This window comes from Saccostrea cucullata, unplaced genomic scaffold, assembly GCF_032062105.1.
Source record: "Saccostrea cucullata isolate Sc308-1 unplaced genomic scaffold, CSIRO_AGI_Scuc_v1 ctg16371, whole genome shotgun sequence".
Taxonomy (NCBI): domain Eukaryota; kingdom Metazoa; phylum Mollusca; class Bivalvia; order Ostreida; family Ostreidae; genus Saccostrea; species Saccostrea cuccullata.
In genome coordinates, this window is record NW_026930537.1 from 35046 (window position 1) to 41910 (window position 6865).

Sequence of the window (6865 nt, forward strand, 5' to 3'; positions counted from 1 at the left end):
CGAAATATGTTTGACTTTTATCAAAAATTTTGTGTACTTATAAAGTCTCCCTCTCGAATTAAAGAAAGCAGCAGCACTTTTCAAGTTAATGAACATATCCTTAATTCATATTTTAAAAAAATTTTTATTTAGTGTATGTCCTTACCAAAGAACGATTTAATGATGCACCCCGATGTAAAATATACTTAACCTAAATAAATATAAATACACGACAAAATTATTTGAATACATTCTTCCGATAGTTACTAAACAATCGCACTGAACAAAGGATATACATTGGCATTAATAGCCTATTAAAACCTGTAAATAACATTCTATTTTATAATAAACACATTTTTCATTGTTAAAAAATTCCTCAATCTGCATCTCACAGCACATGAAATACCTCATTTCCCCCAAAAGATGACGTCATGATTGACAAGTTTATCGAGATCAATGATCCGTTTATAACCAGCTGTATGGGATTTAACCGGCAACTTTTTTAAATGCATTGATAAGTTTTATTATTGTTTATTATAATGCAGTTTAAATTGCAAATTATTTCATTTTCTGGTATTATGAGGAATACATAAAAGTCAAATTTCAGTGTGACGTCACAGTAAACTAACAGTAAACAATAAATTAGGCCCCGCCTCCTTATTTTAGCTTTAACAATGCTGCGATCAGCAGTATCGTTTAAAGTCATCATTTCGTAAGTACTACTGTATAGGGGGAAAATAACTCGCGGTGTTAATATTCGCTATATTCACGGTGATAATAAATCCGTGAATTCAAGAAACAGTGAATAATTTTTCAATAATCTCCATGTTTTATTTGGAAATTCGAGAATAGACTACGATAGGTTTAAATACATGTACCACAGTACATGGTCGTTTCAGTAATTACGAGTAGTACTTGTCAGTCAATTATTTTAATTAGCACGCTTACATCTATAGATAATAACCTGTATTTGATAAAAGGCTTTTTAATAGCCAACGCAACATATTTCATCAATCAAAACACGTGGGCCATAAGTTTTGATTACCCGTGCGTAACTAATGTTACCACGCACGGTGTATTTGTTACCTGCATTATCATGCATATTATAGTTTTTATCGACATTCTGATCTAAAAAAAATCATTCAAATAACTATCCAACTTACTGAAGATTTGGAAGGATATTATTTCGTCGACCTACATTAACACATTTATTACCGTCCAGTGTTTTTTTTCGCCGCGTTTATTTAAAGATCTTGGGATGTTCATGCTCTCATTGTAATAAAATACAGAAAAGTCATTTGACGCTTATAGTCAAGGACTTTTGATAACTGCACCTGATTTTATTAAAATAACTAAAATTGAAATAAAGACATAACGCTAATAAAAGTCGTTTACATGTAGCTATGGTATGGATTAAACGGATATAGACAAGGGAGGTAACTTCTATAACATAAGAATTCCGCGAATTCAAGAAACCACGATCGTGTCCGATGAGAGAAAACTGTGAAAATTACAACCCGTGAAATTAATCCCCTATACAGTATTGTCGATACAATGAACGTGTCAGCAAATACAATTTATCATCAAGTCAAATGCTGACTGACGTTTTTCAAACAAATTGTGAGTCCATTTTTTACAATGAATTGACGACGGATTTTTCCGTTATTTCCCGATCATGACAGATGGTGGGTGTGACCGGTCAGCAGGGGATGCTCACTTTTCCATGGCACCTGATCCCACCTCAGATGTTTTGGAGGTCCGTGTTTGCTCAGCTCCTATTTTGTACTGTTTTATGGACTTTGATATTGAATACTGTTCGTTATCTCCATATCCTTCCTCTCTACTCCTGTTTTGTTTTATGGTCTTTTATATTAAGTACTGTTCATTATCTCCATATTCTTCATGATTAGGAATGAATTGAAAATAATGTTCACATATTCTATTTTGTTTTTCTTCGTGAGCAGTTTGAAGTTTAAGGCAGAATTTATTTTTCGACACATAGTGGTTTAAAGATACTGCATTCTTTATTCTAAAAAAAGCTTGTATATTGCCTTGACAGAATGTTTATATTGCCTCGTTTTAGCTTCTTCAAATAGTCAAAATTAACAAAAATACCGAGTAGGGAGAATAAAAATAGGGTTATTTATTTGCTACCGTCCAATACTTTTAAAAAGTCCAACCACATTGAATATTCACTTTCTATGTTGTCGTTGCAACTATAATGAAAAATGTTGCACCGTCTCTCGATCTAGTATTGATCTTGTTTCAACGGAATGGAAAACTCAAAGAATATTTATGTTCTTTATTATTAATGCAAGAATGAAGCCAAGTCAACTGATATAGTAATTGATGGATATACCATTAGAAGAAAATAACAACAGAAATGAAAATAAAATAATGTCATTTATTGAAGTAAATGACACAAAACAAAAAATAAACATAATAAGGGGGTCAGGCAAGACTAGAAAAACCTCGAAAGAACACAAAAATCTTTGGTATCATATTATGCAATCTGACCCCCTAAAATTAAATATAGCATAAAGCAGGCACTGATATGCCTGTCATCAAAAACGGGTGGGATAAAAGAAGTTAAATGCCAAACAAAGAAGTATGAACACTAATACATGTATAACAAATATAATATAAGACGATCGTAGAAAGGGGTGGAATGAGGGTTTTTTCGACTTAATCTTCCCTTGCAATTCAGCGTGATTTTCTCCTCTGGCAAATAAAAATAATGATCAAGTGATTGGAAGAAGTCACGCTGATTGGCTCTAAAGTAAGACAAATGTGTAATAGATTAAAAATATTCAATTTATCCCGTTTTAAATAGTTTGCAAACACCAGAGAATTTTACTACAATTACCAAATAAAAACATGTCACATTAATTAAATTATTTTAATAGCATTTTAATATAATTAAATTTAAATTATTGAATTTTAAATGTTAAATTATTTAAAAAAAATCAATTACAGTTCTTTTACCTCTGTAACATAAAGGATATTTTTATTGTAAAAAATGATAATTTATTTATGTTCCTTTGTTATTAATGCAAGACCGACGCCAAGTCAACTGAGCTTGTTTTTTGATTGATTAAATGAAAATAACAACAGTAATGAAGTAAAAAGATGTCATTTATTGAAGTAAATGACGCAAAACAACAACTTACAACAAAAACAGACAAGACTAGAAAAATTTCGAAAGAACACAAAAATCTTTGTTATCGTTTTATGCAAACTGACCCCCTAAAATTAAATATAGCATATACTTAGCAGACACTGGTATGTCTGCCATTAAAAAGGTGGTATAAAAGAAAATAAACGCCACAATCCAATTGCAAATTGGATCAACCCACATAAGGCAACTATTTATTATATCGATAATGCATTTGTTCTAAGATTCTAAGTTCAGTTAAAGAAAAGATAGGCCATGCGAATTGAAATGTCGATAAAAATGTTAAAGTTCCCCATTTTTAATTTCAAATCTATGGCTCAAACGACTCTAATTCCGTGAATCTTAATGTTTAGTTTCTCAAATATAAAGTACTTTCCATAGACAACGTTTATACAAACCAACCTTTCACTATTCTCAGTATAAAAGCTTTGTCCAGTAAGATGTCAAGTAAGTCTTCTTAAAGTTTAAAGCCCTTCTAAAAAAAATCATATGGACATGGCACCACATGCCAATACAGAGCTGCTTAATACGGATGCTTGCTACTTCGGGTCATTTAGCACTTAGTGTTCTTTTTGAGACAACACTTACCGTCACACGGATTGACTGTTAATACGGTCACATCCAACGGAACAGTTTACTAGTAATTCGAACAGCGACTTAAGGACATTGGCAACGTTTCTGGATTTTGTATAGAATTTTTCAAGAACTTCTGAACAGGTTTAATGGTACCAAACATGTTCGACTCAGGTCCTTTTTATCCATGAAGCCAGCCTTCCTTTAAAGATTTTGTCAAAGCAATATTTTTACAATTCTCAATGCATTTCCTATGTAAAATATTGATAAAATGGTCCTTTATTATTTTTAACCATAAGTTTTTTTCTAAAACCCATTTATTTCATAGAGTTTACACATAAAATACATTGTTGAATCTTCATTTCTGGTGACAAACGTATGCTTTGGCTAAAATTGCAAATGTAGAAACAAAGCACAGAAATACCAGCACTGTTCTTTGATTCTGAGTTACTTCCCTTAACATCTAATTATTATTCATAATGATCAAGAGACTGGTTGTTTGTTCTATACTATAATTTACTTTATTTGAAAGGAACTGTCATTCAACATTTTGGCAAGGATTTAATATTACTTTTAATGATGCCTCCTTCACAAAACCTATAGACTCGTTCTCATCTGTTCTACCTAGCTATCACCACTTTCAGCATAATTATGTCACTTCTTTGCACTTCCCAGCATACATGTACTTATTCTAAATGACGACCTGTTGACTGTCTGCCCCGTCTGCACAATTTAAACAAACCCATCTCTGCTATTCTTTCATTACTGTAGAGTGGAATATATCAGATAAAAAACACACACGTGCTTTTGTTTACCTCTTAGTCTGTAACACACGCTTAATTGGTTTTCACCGCCTAGAGAATTCCATACGGGAGATCACTCTCAATGACTATTTTTATAAACGAAAAAAACCTGGGTATAAACCTTTATTCTCCGGAAACCCGTGGTTGCCAATGACCTTAAGGGAGTTTGCTCCTTACTCCACTTTTCTAGAGCAGACGCCCAAACTGCTGCATCACAAGGGCGAATTGTCCGATTAATTTTGATAGGAACTCTTAAAAAATATTTAAATTAGAAACAGATCTAGAGGACGACTATACTGGTTATATCTTGTAAATATAAAATACGTCTTCAAGTTGTGTTTAATGTCTTATATCAATAGTACAGCAATGGAAAGGAGCAAATATAGAATTAGAAAAAAGATTTAACATTATTTCAAATGAAGACTTATGAATAAAGAAATATAGCATGAAACTTTATCCCATATGTAGACATTAGTCTTTTTTGACAGATCTAGGTGATGGCAAGAGGTATATGTACATAACAATACAATGAGAGCTAGCCTTTTTTTTATTTTCCCAGGTGTGTTTTCAGATATCCTTTGCACTGGACTGAAACTAATTCAGAATTTTGTTTTCCGAAAATCATTAAGGCTTAACGGATACTTTTCACATATTCACTTCCTTGACCATAAATATGTTCACTGGTAACATGTAACTAAGCACGTACGAATGGAAACGCAGTGCTCTGCATTTTCAATAACAAAGGAAGAGAAAAAAACAGGAAGATTGAACGTGAGAGTTAGTATATTTAAATCTAAATATGGTATTTTTTGCCAATGTAAATGATTTTCCCATAGATGCCAAATTCGTTTTAGTATGAATATGATAAAAATCAAAGGATGGATACCGTGTCATTTAATTGTCCTTCAACTTTTTGCAAAAACTGTTTGTAGTGGATTATGTGGAGACAAGTTGGTTATTGATTGCTTTTTAAAATGTTTATTCACCCTATTTACAGAATGTGAGTAATTATAATTGATATTTAGGTATAAGATCTTCTTCTGGAATTTTTATTTAAATTTTTACAGATGCTGTTATAACTTTTACCGAAGTCCAGGCGGAGATTGTCTTGGTGAGTACAATTAAATCCTATTAGTGTTTATATCCCTTACTATTATCGAGGTAACATAGATTCTAGTTGGTTTATTTTTTGTGAATGAATAGGATTATGAAATAATAATAAAAAAACACATTTCACTGAAAAATTTGAAATCGAAAAAAAAAGCCAAAAATAAATATGAATTACAATTAAAACCGTCTCATTTGTGTTTTGTTTAATAGTCGAAATTGAGTGTTGACTTCTGGTTCAACTATTTATAAGAAGGGTAACTTTATATAACGTTATAGTAACCTATTTTTTACTTAAATAATTAAGTTGAAGAGACAGGAATATCAACATTCTAATTTCAAGCCATAATTTTTCAAGTTCAATTGTCAATACAAAGACACTGTCATTTAGTAAAATGCAGATGGATTGAATAATGTTTAACGCCCCTCTCCATATTTTATTTTACTGGAAATGCCACCACTTGCCGATGGCAAGCTGCAAATAAAGAACCAACAAGAAAACATTGATGTAACCATCAATTGTCGCCCGGGAAATATATAAAGTAAACAACGAAAATGAATCTTGATCAACAAATCGCTTCGATATGTGTAAAAAGGCATGCGTCTAATTGATGGAGACGATAGTCGCAAATATTTAAAAAAAAAAAAAACTTGTAGTCGTATAAAAACAAATTAAAAACGATACCATTTTAAACTTTATCATTTCCTCAAGTAAATGTTGGCTGCATAAAATATAAATTGAAGTTAGACACACTCATCATTTATATCTAAAAATGTATTAATTTTTCAATTTTAGAATATAATACACGAACTGTGCAGAGTACGTTTTTATCCGAGAAGTAAAATTCGATGTTCTAAAAAAAGGGACGTGTCGTTGTTTCGATAGTAAATGATAAGTAACTTTATATTTTAAATATGAAAAACATATATATTTTTACAGATTCACTTTATGGAAGTAAATATATTATGTATCTCTTAATTTATAAACGGAAAGAACATTCTGATTAACTATCTTTTCAATGTTTAGAAAACCTTTAATTTTACATAACTACTCCCACCCCAATCCCCATACACCAACACTTAAACTTATATGTATAGAGCAGCCCGGTCCTCCGGGCTGCAATTACAGCTTAGTTTGGTATTTTAGGAAGGCGTGGCATACTCGGCGCTGCATGTTCACCGCCTGTCAAATGGCGAATAGATTCTCATTGGGTAAGAAATTAATAAC

At 31.7% G+C, this 6865-nt stretch overlaps 1 long non-coding RNA gene across 1 annotated transcript; it reads left to right on the forward strand.

Annotated features, from left to right (window-relative positions):
- Window positions 1–5368: 5368 nt before the first annotated feature.
- Window positions 5369–5690, forward strand: LOC134228929 (uncharacterized). The gene is made up of 2 exons (XR_009984109.1): window positions 5369–5480; window positions 5598–5690. It is a non-coding gene; the product is annotated as an uncharacterized LOC134228929 (long non-coding RNA).
- Window positions 5691–6865: the final 1175 nt, after the last annotated feature.